The following is a 16,748-nucleotide window of genomic DNA, read 5'->3' as shown; positions in this document are numbered from 1 at the left end:
CGAAAAACCAGAACAATCAAGAGCCTCTGCAAGAAGCCTTGTGTGTTCAAACACAAATGATCATAGTCATTGTAAAGCAAACTGAGACCAAAAACTCTTCAAAGCAAGAGAGAACTTGAAACAGTAGGCTCACTGAAAAACTAAAATCTGAAAACAGAAACTGACCACTCAGGAAGCACACAGGCCAAGAAACAAATATTTCCAGATAAAAAGACTTGAAAAAATCATGCAAAACAAATGTATACGCAACTGTGTCTCTACATTGTTTCGTGTACAGGCATTTCAGCCAAAAGAAACTCGCGTATATGCAGCTTCAATTTAGAGAAACTAGTGTGTATACGCTTTGGTAACCCGACAAAGATGTGTATATAAAATTTTACAAGAGAAATAAAAAATGATGCCTGATGAAAAGGATCAGACTTGAAGTCTGAGTTCCTACAAGGGTAGACAATACAATCACAGCAAGAAAACTAAAAGTTGAGCCCTGATTGGCACTAAATAACCCAAACTAGGAACAACAAGATTGTTGTCCCCAGTGGAGTCACCAATTTTGTTAAGGGATAAAGTCCCCTAGGGCTTTGGGTCAGAACCCTAGTAGAGCAGGAGTAATCTATAGCAAGAAACAAGCAAATAACTCAGGAAAAATGCTTAAACGAGCAAACTATGCGAGGATGTACATACCCGGGGGTCCTTCGTTCGGGTAGTTCCAGCCAAGGTTCAAACCCTCTGCAACTCCTCACGATCTTTGAACCTGCAAAACAACCAATTCAAAGACACACAACAGCATATAGATAAAGCATTATAGTGAAATCAACTTTATAGCATATAAGTAGATGGTTAGTTATACATTGAAATAGTCATTCATACATAAACCATAACAATAATGTCGGATGCATGAACAAAGTTGATATCAGGAACAAGACAATGTTTCTTTTATTGCAGATAACTATAATCAAAACATAGAAAGAGTTCACCTGAGTCTTCCTCTTCCGGCTCCAATCGGAACCACCCTCCAGGTCCATCCAGTCCTGGTCTTCAAAAGCCTCCTTCCATAACCAACACAAGGATATCTCCCATAAGTGAAAGTATATCAACTCTCAAGGAAACAAGGGTTTCCTGAACTTGGGGAAGTGCTTGAAGCACATGGATCTTCAGACTTAATCAAGGGATAATCTCAGCAGAGTAATTATCTATTTTCTCTCCTCCTTAAGGCCTTCCCATTGAAGTCTTTTTATACTTCTCCAAAAGTAGTTTTTTAGTTGGGAAACAGTTGGGAACAGTTGGGCCACAGGCACTAATAGGTAATCAACATGTAAAACCCATGATATCCACCCATAATTAAGGAAATTTAATTTTTTTAAGTGTTTGAAGACATATATGTAGGTTCAGTATAGACTGATGTGCGTGTACACGTGTTTAATACAGGGCAAAGTCATGTACAGAGAGTAAAACACTGTTTTTTGAATATTTGGACCAAGTTTGAAAGGAGGGGTTGCCCTAGGCTATAAACCAAGCATCACAAATACATAAGGTGGTATTTGGAGCTATAACAAGGACTAGTTGTTTCTCCGTGGACGTAACCCAGATTGGGTGAACCACATATATCTGTGTCTCTCTTGTTTTATGTGTTTTCTATGTTTATATTTCTACAATATTTTATGTGTTCCATTGCTCTGTAATATATAATTTTCTAAAAACTAGTATGTAGATGATGAAGGGTTGTTTCCAATTTCTTAAGCTCTATATTGGCTTCCGCTGATGAAGGGGTGAGTAAGTTTCTTTGTTCATGGTTGTTGGATTTATCATCTTCTTGTTCCAACTAAGGGAAGACAAAGATCTGATATTTTGGAGTGGTCCTTATTTCTTGGGATCGAAAGGTCTGTATCTGAATCATTGGTTTTTGGACTTCAATTCAGAAGAGGACATCTCTAAGATAGTTCCAGTGTGGGTTCACGTCTTGCACTTGTCATTCACTTTTTGGGTGACTTGACCTACTAGCTTATATGAAATAGAATTGGGAAATTCTTGTATAGAGTAGTCCCAAATACTTTTTAATAGCTGGCGAAAGGTCTGCCTGAAGCCATTCAATTGAACTCAAACCATTGGTGTCACCTTCATAGACTAGGTTACAAACAACTCCTTTTCAAATGCAACATTTGTCATGAAAATGATCATTCAAAAGAGACTATAAGAAAGGCTAGTGACCTAGACTCAATCAAAAGAGAAACTGATGTGAACAATGACTAGGAGGAGATGTCGACAACCTTTATTGCAATCCAATCAAACCAAATTGTTGGTCCTCTGCTCAATCTACAATAATTTCAAGGTATTAGGTGAGCAGTAACAAGGAGAAGAAGCAGAAGTTAAGTCTTTGGTGGTCCATGAGGAAAATGAAAGGATCTGGAGGGGACAGAGAATATTTAAGTTGAACAAACTTTGAATTATGATTCCAAGCCACCAAAGGAGGATCCTCCTGTCTAGGGTGTTGAGAGGAATTCTTCATATGCAAGAGTGGTTAAATAGACCACTAGTTCCCCGCCTATCATGAGAGGAAGAAAAATAAGAAAAGAATCACACAAAAGAGAAGTTGAGTGGAATAAAACATTGGTTTCCTAGCGTTTGCTTGCCAAGTTTGACTATTCTTTACTAGCATTTGTATATTAGGTATTTTTTTGTCAGTGTATATTTCTATGTAATCAATTTCTTGGACAATACTCATGTTGTACTAGTCATGACAGTGAACAAAGTTCAAGTAAAAAAATTAGTCCTTCTCCCTAATTTGGCTTGGGGAAGCAGAGAGATAGGATTTCGTCAGCTCAACTTAGCTATCTTGTCTCAGGTTGTATAGGAATGGTTGTAGCCCCCAATATTTTCTAGTTCAAATACAACTACTAGTACTAACAAATTTCTTTTGAATATAATTCAAACTGTAGCACAATATGTATGGTGTGAGAAAGTAGCTATTGGGTTTCTCTTGTGACAATGGAAACATATTATTCCCTTATATTTGGGTCCTACTACTGTAATATTGTTGCTCGAATGCTTTCATACTGCATTAATGTTTCTCATGGATTTGTTGGTAGAAGAGAGTGTCGACATGAGGTAAAGATATCTAACAATTTTGTGTATCTACGAAGAAATTATATGTTTTCTTAGTTGATTGTTAAACCTTCTAGTGTTTTTCACTAATCTATAATCATTTGCATGGGACTTTACTAGTAATTAGGAATTTAGGACACAAACTTTTACAAGCATTGTTGAATACTCTAGATGTTGGTTAAGATTAGAAGAGGTAGTCTTATTCAACTATATTGCTTTCTTCTTGTATTATTTCTCAAATCATAAGAAAAGTACTAAAAGAGAATTATAAGTGTTTGAGACATGTTTTCGGCGATAATCACATCAAAATTCATTTGTCGACACGTTTCAAACCAGCAAGTGTGGTTCATCATCAAGACAAGATGAAGAATCAGATCATGGTATTGAGTTAAATAGAGAGACCGACCATTCAAACGGTTAGAAAGAAACAACTATTTTTGACCAAAAGAAACGACTACATTTGACTGGGTTTCAGCTACAATTGACTAGACCAAGATTTAGGCAAAAATTTTTATTAATTAATTAGTTAATCTGTTTATTATATTTATTTAATTAAATATATAAATAACTAAATATATATGTTTATAATTAACTTAAAAATATTTTAACTATGTTTATATGTAAAGTTATTTATTATAAGTGCCATGTTTAATTAAATAAAAACTAGTTCAAAAATAAAAAATATATATTAGTTAAATTATATATATTTATAAATATATATATTAGTTAAATTATATATATATATATATATATATATAGATAGATATAAATATATAGATATGCTTATAATTAAAAATATTTTAAATATGTTTAGATGTAAACTTGTTTATTATAAATACCATGTTTAATTAAATAAAAACTAACTTGAAAATATATATTGGTTAAATTCTATAGAACTAAACCTAATACGTAAATATTAAGGGAAATTATTATCTTCTTATCAATTTAAAATATATATAAACTTATATTAATACTACTATAGGAATATTATGAGGTAAATTAGAGTTAAAAATAAATCATAATAATAATATTAATAAAAATAATAATTAATAAAAAATATAAATAACAAAAAAGGAAAATCAGCAAATAAATAGAAAAGGGAACACAGAGGAAATTCAAACAGTTCAAGAGATGAGGGAAAGAATTCAAAAATGGAAACGAAAACAACAAAAAGAAAGGAAAAACAAGGGGGGGTGGGGGGGGGGTGGTCGGTCTAAGAGGAAAGGGCAGGGATCCAACAGCTATTGATTTTCCATCTGTCATCCTTGTTAAGATTACTTGACCTCCTTTCAATTTCAATGGCCTCCCTAAACTTTTGGTGATGAAAGGAGAAATCCTAGCGATGACCTAGGCCTCTTCAATGAATATATGATGCTTAGTATTCTCCACGTATTTCACCAAATATTAAGACCGGGTCCTCCCATGCTTGATATTGGCTACATGATCATGAATCCTTTTATTAATAAAGCGCCCAGTTTCACCAACATAGGGGGTCCCACAAGAAAATGGAATAACATAAACACCTTTCATATCCTTGGGGTCAACAAGGTCTTTTAAAAACCTTAAGGAGCTATGAATGGTGTTAATGAGTCTAAATGTCGAGGAAACATTATGCTTCCTTAGAATTCTCACAATCTTGTCAGTGGTTCCTTGGATGAAAGGGAGATGCATCCTTGAGATTCGATCTTTAGGGTCTTTCTTAACCTTGGGACCTTTGCCAGCTTTGAGGAAAGCTTTAAGACCTTGGTGCCTACTATATCCATTATTAACAAAAACATTAAGGAAATGGGCTTTCTCTTTGTAAAGGTGGTTTTCATCAGAGATTCTCAACAAACAGGTAGCTAGCGTGTTGCGAACACCAAATGTTTGAGCCGGGAAATGATGATACTTGGCATGAAGATACTGCTTAGTGTGAGTTTTCTTCTGAAACACCTGGTGGGAGAAAGAACCATCATCCTTCTTTGAAATGAGAACATCAAGAAAAGGCAGGCACCCCTCAACTTCCTACTCCATAGTGAACTTTATGGAGGTAGATTGATTGTTGAGATGCTGGAAAAAATGATCTAACTTTTCTTGGCCATGAGGCCATATGACACAAGTGTCATCTACAAAACTTTTCCATAGCTTAGGCTAGAAATGGGCTGAGGCCAAATCCTTCGATTGAAATTATTCCATAAAAATATTAGCAACAACCAGGGATAATGGGGAGCTTATGGAAACCCCGCAAGTCTACTCATAGAATTCCCCTTCAAAGCAGAAAAAAGTAGAAGTAAGACAAATCTCTACTAATCTAGTGGTATCAGGATCAATGAGGTGATTGATGACCTCAATGGCATCCTTAATAGGGATGTTAGTGTAAAGGGATACTACATCAGAACTAACATGATTGTCCCCATGATCAAACTTCAATAATCCCTTTAATACATTAACAAACGAAGAAGAGTCTTTGACGAATGACTTTGTATGTCCAACAAGGGGTTTAAGCTTCAAGGCTAGGTATTTGGCTAGGAGGTAGGTTGGCACTCCTATGGTGTTGATAATGGGTCTTAGGGGGGGGCCATATTTGTGGATCTTTGGAAGCCCATAGATCCTTGGAGTGATTGGGCTACTCTCAATAAGCTTGTAGCAAAAGGTACCCATAGTGCTACTGGAATTTATAGCTAGAGAGATTGTTTTGGAGAACCTTTCAGGGTATTCTTATTAAGATTTTTATAGCTTTCGCTATTACATAGGTGATACAACATCTTCCTGTGATAATCCACCTTGCGAAGGATCACAATAGCCCCACCTTTTTCATCTTTAAGAACGATTGTCCTTATTCTGGTTCAAGGCTTTTATGGCATTAAATTCATCCTTGTTAATGTTGCTCCTAGGGGCCTTTGTTTTCTTGAGGATGAAAGCGCAGTATTGCCAAATTGTGTTCTCAACATGATAACTACTCGTGCACCAAGAATCTCTAATGAAAACCACCTTTACAAAGAGAAAGCCCATCTCCTTAATGTTTTTGTTAATAATGCATACGGTAGACACCAAGGTCTTAAAGATTTCCTCAAAGCTAGCAAAGGTCCCAAGGTTAAGAAAGACCCTAAAGATCGAATCTCAGGGGTGCATCTCCCTTTTATCTAGATAACCACTGACAAGATTGCAAGAATCATAAGGAAGCATAATGTTCCCTCAACCTTTAGACCCCTTAACACCATTCGTAGCTCCTTAAGATCTGTAAAAGACCATGTTGACCCCAAGGATATGAAAGGTGTTTATGTTATTCCATGTTCTTGTGGGACCCCCTATGTTGGTGAAACTGGGTGCTCTATTAATCAGAGGATTCATGAGCACGCAGTTGATATCAAGCATGGGAGGACCCAGTCTTCAGCTTTAGCAAAACCCGTGGAGAAGACTAAGCATCATATATGCATTGAGGAGGCCCGGTTCATTGGTAGGATTGCTCCTTTTCATCACCAGAAGTTTAGGGAGGCCATTTAAATTGAAGGAGGAAGAGTAATCTTAACAGGGGTGATGATGGAAAATCAACAGCTATTGGATACCTACCCTTTCTTCTTAGAGCGCCTCGCGCCACCCCCCCCCCCCCCCCCCCCCCCCCCCAAAGTTTTTCCTTTGTTTTTGCTATTTTCTTTTCCAGTTTTGATTTCTTTCCCTCGTCTCTTGAATTGTTTGAATTTCCTCTATGTTCCCTTTTCTATTTATCTGTTGGTTTTCCTTTTTTGTTATTTATATTTTTTATTCATTATTATTTTTATTAATATTAATATAATGATTTATTTTTAACTCTAATTTACCTCGTAATATTACTATAGTAGTATTAATATAGGTTTATATATATTTTAAATTGACAAGAAGAGAATAATTTCCCTTAATAATTAGGTATTAGGTTTAGGTATATATAATTTAACCAATAGATATTTTCAATTTAGTTTATATTTAATTAAACATGGTATTTATAATAAGTAAGTTTACATATAAACATAGTTAATTTTTTTTTAGTTAATTATAAGCATATATATTTAGTTATATATATTTATAATATAAATAAAATTTAACTAATATATATATTTTTAAGTTTTTAATTAGTTTTTATTCAATTACACATGGTACTTATAATAAATAACTTTACATATAAACATAATTAAAATATTTTTAGTTAATTATAAACATATATATTTAGTTATTTATATATTTAAATTAATAAATAAATAAATCTAATAAACAAATCAACTAATTAATTAATTAATTAATAAAAATTTCCCCTTACTCTTGGTCCAGTCAATTGTAGTTGAAGCCCAGTCAAATGTAGTCGTTTCTTTCTAGTTGTCTGAATGGTTGGTCTCTCTATTTAACTCGCTACCATGGTCCAATTCTTCATCTTTTCCTAACGATGGACCATAATTGAAGGTTCAAAATGCATCGACAAATGAATATTGATGTGATTATCGCTGAAAACATGTCTCAAAAACTTGATATGAATCAGAGAAGCCTTAATTCAATAATTACAAGTGTCTTTAAACATTTCATGTATTCATTTTTCAAGAAATGAACATTGGCATTTTTTTTTGTTGGAAGTTATCTTATTTGCATGGTTTTCCTGTGATAATTAGCAAATAAACTCTATGTATAAAAATAGTTAAAGGCACTACCTATAAATGAATATGCTTAGTAAATTATTGGTATTCTCTACATTGGGAAGTTGCCATGACATGTGCATGGTTTTCCTATGGTAATTAACATATGAACTTTATTTATAAAAACATGGAAGGGTGGTACATTAAAAAATCTATGGCACCATTTTAAATATATGGTTTTATATTGGTAAATTACAAGCCATGTTCATAAAGAATCAACATGGTTGGATTTTCTTTTATAATTTCACTCTTAGCCACTACAAATTCACTTTCTTTGCAGTAAATGTCATGCTTTTCTTTTGATGTTCATCATCTAAAGTTATTCCATTTTGGGACTCATATATGTTAATTCAATTTAATGTTCTAATTTCCCCTAACTATCTGGAGTCAAATAACCAAACTATAGGACATGCAACATGTTATTTGACTTATAAAATCTATGTTGGTTTTGTAGATTCTTGCACTCCTTGTGAAAATATATCAAAAACTACCCTCACCTAATTATTTAAGCATTTGTCAATGCCTCGTGTTTCTGAAGGAACCTAACATTGTTGCAAGTATATTGGAGAAACTCCTAAGAGGGGACAAAGTAATGTTTCAGGAAATCTTGATAGTGATTGCATGTTCCTCTATTTAAGGAAATTTTGATAATGGATTAACTTAAATTGACATTGGGTTGCATGTTTATTGTCTATAATTGAAACCAATATTTTTACTCCCTTTTTTGTAGGATGATGCATTGTTGGCCTTTCAAATAGCATTTGATTTTCTTGAAAATGAGGATCATGCTTTGCTAATAAATGTTAGAAACCAACTTCCCAAACTCAAGTAGCAAGGCACTAGAAGTGCAAATGTTGGACAATCTTTAGGAGTTCTGGGTGATGTTTCTAATAATGGAAACAATGCTTTGGCTTAAACACCTGTTGCAATGGATACCTATGATGGTGTCCAAATGAAAAATGGTGCTATTGTTCCCAATGGAGATGATAACAAATTGGATATAATAGAAGTCATTAATGTAGAAATACTAGTAAAGATTAAAGGATTTTTGTCTAGTGAAATGGTTATACTTCTAATATTGCAGTTTTTGTATAGTAACAATAGGTCTGAAGTCTCATCTTGTGCAATGTTTTTTAATGTCAATTTATTTCTTTTGCAATTTGATTTAGTATTCCCTGATCTTCATTTATGACTTTTGTGTGCTTTAACTTGTAGTTGGATTTTTTAATGAAGCTAGTATGCAACAATGTTAAAATAATGAGAAGACAATATTGTTCTAAGTTCTATGAATGAATGTTGTGAGTATATTATATTGGTATTTTGTCCAAAGGCATCATTAAAAATATAGCTGGGCACATAGTAGGGAGCTTAAGCATCAAATTCAAATGGTCACAGTTCTTCTATTGTTTTTCTCTTAACAACGACGAAGATTTATATTAATACTGGAACTGGAGATTACATATATAAGTTGAGGGAAACACGAAGCACCCTTTACTTGGACATGAAAAATATCACTATTAAACTGTACAACCGAGAAACAAGAGTATAACTCTATATCCAGATATCCATGCTTCCCTTGTCCTTTAAGCTTCTGAAAAGAATGAAAGCTAATCAACCTAACAACTGAGAATTCATAAGTTGCAGCTATTGGAAATGTTGGGATTACATACATATATAGTTGGTAACAAGATATGTACTTTAAAGCATTTGGCTTGGTTGTGGTACTAAGGAATGCTTGGAGCTGAGACATTGATGTCACTGTGGTACAAATGGATCTCTAGTTCCCCCATTGGTGTTAGTGATAACCTCATTTTCCATCCCATCATCCTCTTTGATATGCTTTCACTATTTCTCGTCACTTTCCCAATCTCAACGTTTGAAAAGCATTTGGCTTGGCTGTGGTGCTAAGGAATACTTGGGATTGAGATGTTGAAATCATTGTCAAGAAAATGGATATCTTGTTCTCCCACTAGGATAATGGCCTTATTTTCCAAGAAGATCCAATATGCAAGCATCACTCTAACACATCCTCTAAATCAAGAGGTCCTCTCTTCATTTTCTTCTTCACAATTCCGCCCTAGGGTTTGATCAGAAAACCCTAATCTCTAATATCCAAGGGATAAATATTAAACCTAGACCTGTAGATTTCTCCTGGTGTGAAATGTGCACCAGTGTGAATGCACATATTTTAATGGAAAAACTCTCCTTCCTCTATTTATATGAGAGATAAGAGAGGCCAACAATTCAATGTGGGCCTTAGCCCTTACAAGTGCTTGTAGGCCAACACAAGAGAGATGCTATGATCTTTAAGTACTTGTGTCATGTTGGGAACTTCATATTATAGATTAAAGTGACCAACTATTTAATAACAAGCCCATTTAATTAAAGATCCCGTCAAAATATTTTATCCTTCTTGGCCTTGGTGAATCAATTTTCTTTTGTAAATCATATAATATAATTTAATGTTGTTTAAATACCTTCGATATTGGCAATACTCCAATTAGTTTTGTAATTTTCTTTTTCCAAGGGATGGGATAATGATGGATAGGTTTCTATTTTTACTACTGCTTGGATTTTTTTTATTTTATTTTTTTAAAATTGAAAATTAAAATTGAAAGTTTAGATATGTCAATGTTACTACTTCTAAATGCAAGAGATTTTTCTAACCCAAATCAATATTTATTCTATGTAGGTCAGATCTCCTCATATTGTAAACCATAAAACAATATATTGAAATGCACAATAGTGTATGCCATAATGCGACCATTTATGCCAATGCATTGATGCATGTTGGAACAACTGCAAACACTTTCCTCAGGGAAAACTTGGTGATTCAACTATGATTTTATATTTACAATAAGTTTGTGTTCACATTTAACTATTTCTTACATAATTTTGCATTTATATTGTGGTATTTTATGGTTTTGATCTACTATGTTACTAGGAATGGCTAAGTAGAGCCACAAACTGGGAAAAATTTAGTGCTAAGGCTAGCTTGGGAGTCATTCATAGGGGTCATCTTCAACAAGGATGTTCTTTGATGGCTCCTTATCTTCCTTAGAATGGTGCTAGTGGAGGTGGAAGTCCCTTTTTTAAGGGTGGAGCCCTATATGCCTTGGGACTTATACATGCAAATCATGGAGAAGGGATCAAACAGTTTCTTCGTGAAAGCTTACACAGTGCAAATCTTGAAGTATCTCATTCCTTTGCAAATATGCACTATTTTATAATAAAAAGTTGATTCACCCTATTTTTCCAGCATGTTTTTCTCTGAAGGGAGCCATTACAGATGTGTGTTGTAATTTCTACAGGTAATTCAACATGGTGCATGCTTGGGTTTGGGATTGGCAGCTTTAGGAACTGTCGATGAAGAAATTTATGAGGATATCAAGAATATTATCTATTTAGATAGTGCAGTTGTTGGGGAAGTTGTAGGTATTAGCATGGGTCTCCTTATGGTTGGGACTGCAAGTGAAAAAGCTAGTGAAATGCTTGCATATGCACATGACACAACATGAGAAGATTATCAAGTATTAATTATTTTTTATGTAACAAATAACTCTACTTTCAAATAAGTTTTTTACTTGAAACTGTTAAATTTTCTTATTTTTCCTTGGTCTACCTGGAAGATATGATTCCAATTTAGAAATGACATGCAGGGGTTTGGCACTTGGAATAGCCCTTACTGTTTATGGAAGAGAAGAGGAGGCAGATACACTTATTGAACAAATAACATGGGATCAAGATCCTATTTTGGGATATGGTGGAATGTATGCACTCATCCTAGCATAAGTGGAACAACCAATAACAAGGCTATCTGACTCATTCTCCACTTTGTTGTCTCAGATGTCAGTGAGGATGTGAGAAAAACTACAGTGTTGGCCCTTGGGTTTGTTTTATACTCAGAATCTAAGTAGGTTAATTTTGTCTAGGCATCTCGATGAATTATCTTTTTCTAGTCAGAATCATAAGTGGAATTTTTTGCATAAATATGTCGGCAACACTACTATTGTTTCTATTTTCTTATGTTGATTTGACAATTTTCCTTGTATTTTCATATACACCACAATTTGTATCTTTTCTTTCTGAGTCTTACAATCCACATGTTAGGTATGGAGCAACTATAGCAGTGGGTGTTTCTTGTGCTGGTACAGGATTGAGTGAAGCCATTTCATTGTTAGAGCCTCTGACATCATATGTAGTTGATTTTGTTCAAGGAGCTTTAATAGCAACGGTTATGGTTCTTGTTCAAACAAATGAATCATGTGAATCACGTGTAGGTAACTTCAAGTATGTTTTCCCCTGGACTTTACAATGGCTTAGGAGTACTTCATGGAAGTTCAAATTTTAAAAGAAAATATTTCCATCGCTTACCAAATTGTTTTCAAAATGTTGGTATATACATTTATTTCAATTTTCACCAAGCTGAAATGATTTCTTGATATTGTTTCAGGTGTCAACTAGAGAAAATAATTCTCGATAAGCATGAGGATACCAAGAGTAAGATGGGTGAAATTTTGGCTTTTGGTATTTTAGATGCAAGTGGCAGGAATGTGGCTATTAAAGTACTTTCCAGATATAAGTATGATAGAATGAATGCAGTTATTGGAATGGAAATCTTCACACAGTTTTCATATTGGTATCAGCTCATCTCCTTTTTGAGCTTGTATTTTGCACCAACTTATTTTATTGGGCTTAACTATGACTTGAAGACCCCAAAATTTGAATTTATATTTTATGCAAAACCTTCATTATTCGAGTATCCTCATCCAATGGCACCTCCAGCAACCACTTCAGCTGCAAAGTTGCAAACCACTAATTTTTCAAAATTAGAAAAGGCTAAAACGAGAGGAAAAAAATAAATAGATAATATAAGTATAGTTGAAACAATAACTGGTGATGATGGTAATACACTTGTATCTAATAATGGTGTAATGTGCTTTGGAAAGGGCCCAAACTCTAGTGATAAGGAAGGTGAACCAATGCAAGTAATTACTGTTATTATTAATGTTGGAAATAATACTGAGAGGGGGGGTGAATCAGTATTATCAGATCAGATAAAACTTTTTCAATTTCATACTCAGATTCATACACGCAGCTTCAGTTAAGGATATCAGCGTATATACGCGACTTCGTTAAGGGCAACTAGCGTACATGCAGTAATCTTAAGATTCAGTTAGCTTATCTTTTGTAAATGCATCAGAACATTATTAACCATATTAACAGTAAACAGGTGCAGTATAACAAAACAGATCATCACACATAAGGCACACACATGAACACCATGATATAAGGTGGAAACCCAATGTGGGTGAATACCACCTGCTGCAATTTGTTTTTGTCTTCCTTTAATAAGAAACTTCTTTTACAATGTACTGGTGCAGTCCTTTACCAGCACGCAGGCTACAACCTGCAGAGGGCTACAACCCTCTTAGCTCTTGTACTAGCTGATCCATTTACTAGTACGTAGGTGCCTGCCTACAGAATGCTCCAACCTTTACTCGTTCTCCAGCTGCTCCTGGAAGGGAGCTACAACCCCCTGGCTCTTGTACTAGCTGATATGTTTACCAGTACGTAGGTGCTAGCCTACTGAACTCTACGATCTTCCTGGGACCACGTTTCATACATTTTCATACTGGATCCATAAAATAACCTGCATCATCAATCTCTGAATCACCCAATACTGCATCACTGAAACCCTGTCAACAACATAGACAGCATAACAGTAACCAGATCCAACTTCATCTTCAAATATCATACTTCACATTGTATACGCTACTTGGACAAACCCAACCTATGTGTATACGCTCTTTTGCCAAAGACAACCTGCGTACAGATCTGCAAATCCTAACTTATAATTCCGCAGCTATATCAGACATCAAAACATACCCAGATCATAACAATAAACATGCGTCAATAGATCTAGTCTATCCACAGTCAAACCATATAAAGATAATCATTCCAAGCCTTGAGATCCCGTTCCATAGTTCATCATCCTTCACATGAGTGAAACCATGGTTTAGATCACCAACCCATAACCAGCATTTGGATCTCACACTTCATCAGATTTTCATTACTCACTACCTTCCTTTAGCCTAATGATCTTCTCCTTATATAGGTTTAGGCCTTTCATAATACCACAGTCCAAAACCATAGTAAAACAATACCATCAACTCAATACTAGGGATCAACACGTCTGTCGAGATACTTTGGTCCAAAAACATAGGCTCAAGTACCGAGGACTAACTACCATGGACCAAAAGTAAGCTTTCCGACACGTACGCTCTTTTCCATTCATGAACCTGCGTGTATACCCTACTTGGTATATAGCGAACCTGCGTATACGCAACTTGGTATATAGCGAACCTGCGTGTATATGCGACTTGGGCTTAATGAACCTGCGTATATGAATTTTCTCTTCTTCTTATAGTATGATCATCAATTCCTTGCTGCTATCCTTCTGCACTATGATTTGTCATCAGTGTGATTTGCCATCAAGGACAACACTTGTCTCATAATGCCAACAATCTCCCCCTTTGGACTTGATGGCAAAGCTAACTTGTCACACTTAGAACTTGATCTTCTTGTTCCTTTGAGCTGTCCTGCATCCCATGCATTTAGTCACATCTGTAGATTGATCTAGTTATATGTAATTGAGATGTTCTTCTATGAGAGGGTTGCCATCAAGTACAACACTTGTCTCATAATGCCAACAATCTCCCCCTTTGGACTTGATGGCAACAACACCAAATCACTCTCCCCCTTTGACATCAAGGGCAAAGGGTGGACCAAGATATTCTCTTCCCTTGATAAACATTCTGCTATCCATACTCCCCCTGAGTACCTGCTGAAATCTCCAAATGTGCTCCCCCTTTGTATATGCCAAAGTGTACCAATCTGTCCATGCCAAGTCTCTGTACTGCTGAAGTGTGTTGTTCATGCTCTTCCTGACTGAAGGCAAGATCTACAAAAAGATGTTCTACAAGAAAGAACACAACTCTATACATCATAAGTGACCTTCCTAACACCAAAGACTCATACATACATCCTTCACTCAACCAAGTGGGGATCAACCTCCCAACTAAGTGGGGATACATCAGAAGTTTACATATGACAACCAATTACATTACATCTTCATCCCAAGCATAGTGGGGAAACCAATATAGGCCGTTACATGACCTTGACACCATGAAAGAGACACCATATAAAAGAGATATATGACATAGAGATGAAATATCAAGACTATGCAAATCATCAATAACTACTATCAGGAGAATCTGTCAATCACTGTATATATCAGCAATCATGTTCTCCTTCTATTCTCCATCTACCTCTGTTCCACCTGAAACCAACAACAGTTGTGAACTAGAACCAAAAGCCAACAATGCATTATTAGATGTTAATCTGCTCCCCCTGAACCTGTGCCAGATGGTCTCTGTTAGACCCATATCAGAATCTTCTCATTCTGAGTTTGACCCACTGATTTCCTTCAAATTATCATATACGCGACTGTATCTACATAAACAAGCGTATATACGCGGATAGTCCTTATCCAACTCGCGTACACAAATTTCCATATCAGCAACCTGTAAATGTCCAGTAGAGAATAAGTCATCAACCTATAACAAGGTATGTCTGCATCAATTCATCCCTTTGACCAGAATTCAGAGTCATTCACATTATATCATGTGTGAAACCACCATAGCCATCTCATCAAGCTCTACATGATCCAAGTATCATTACTTGGGAACATCTGCATCAACCAACATATGTAAGTATCAGCCTATCATCATATAGATATGAACTCATTATCATGTCTCCAACAAAGTGACTTTGAGGAGTCATCCATGTATCAGCACTATGTATCTTGAGCTCAAACTCTTTTGACAAAACTTCTTGATATCATCAACAACAACAATCCTTATCCCCATGAGTGCCTACATCATAACTGTATGATCTTTATGCATATGATGACAACAGCATATGAGTGACTCATCATCAAGTGAGGAAGATGTGTATTCAAGCTTTGTACTTCTCCTTATCCTTATGAAGATCACCATGTAAGCACCATAAATGCATCATCAATGAGTCAACCATAAATCTGATCTGAACATCAACTATGAAACCCCAAGAATCATATGAGATTTTATCATGGACTACTCACAACCACATCATAGAAAGATATATCATTTAGCCATAGAAGTAACATCACCAAGGACTATTAATCCATAATGCCAACAATGCAATATTAAAGGCATATTCTCCCCCTCAACCTGTGCCATCTATTTGCTGTTAGATCTGAACATGCATACATCAGTAGTAAGCATCAAGAAATCATCATCATCAAGTTAGGATTAAAACACTTCTAGCATCTTACAAGTATCAAGTCATTTCTAGACATTCTCAGCAGACTGTAACTGTTAACCAATAGAGCAGATACTGGATTGAATCATATCAGACCCCTTTTCTGAGCCTGTCCCCGCTGTTTTTCCACAGACTGACATATACGCGACTTTGCAGTGTATAACTCGCGTATATACACGACTTCAATTTATGAAACTTGCGTATGAGTTTTAGGACACTGAAGTTTTACACCTTCAGCTCCCTCTGAGTTTATTATGTCTGTGTTGTGCTGAACCTGAGTATTTTGTGCTGTGCCACATCTTTCTGGCTGAACTTCCTTCTTCTTCCATATCTTCAAGTGTGATGATGTTTTCTCCTTTTGGTGTGATGTCCGTCCTTTGTTCCTGCATTCCTTTGCTATATGTCCAAGATTGTTACATGCATAACATCTTACATGTTTCATATTCCTCCTGTAGCAATCAGCAGCTTTGTGACCAAACTTATTGCAAGCAAAGCAATATCCATTAAAGTACCTTGAATGTGATGATCTTTCTGCATGATGGTCTTGAACTCTTCTTCTTCCACATCTGGCTGCAACATGTCCAAGATTATGACATACATAACATTCAACATTATTCATAGGAGAAGTAAAAGATTTTCTTTGAAGAA

At 35.3% G+C, this 16,748-nt stretch overlaps 1 pseudogene; it reads left to right on the top strand.

Annotated features, from left to right (window-relative positions):
* The first annotated feature begins 2,982 nt into the window (after positions 1-2,982).
* Positions 2,983-12,598, top strand: LOC149259293 (26S proteasome non-ATPase regulatory subunit 1 homolog A-like; annotated as a pseudogene).
* The last annotated feature ends 4,150 nt before the right edge of the window (positions 12,599-16,748 follow it).

This window comes from Pinus tabuliformis, chromosome 6, assembly GCF_031772625.1.
Source record: "Pinus tabuliformis cultivar Carrire ecotype Pingquan chromosome 6, CPIR1, whole genome shotgun sequence".
NCBI classification, from domain to species: domain Eukaryota; kingdom Viridiplantae; phylum Streptophyta; class Pinopsida; order Pinales; family Pinaceae; genus Pinus; species Pinus tabuliformis.
Note: the sequence above shows the minus strand (reverse complement) of the source record. Positions and strands in the feature narration are given on the sequence as shown.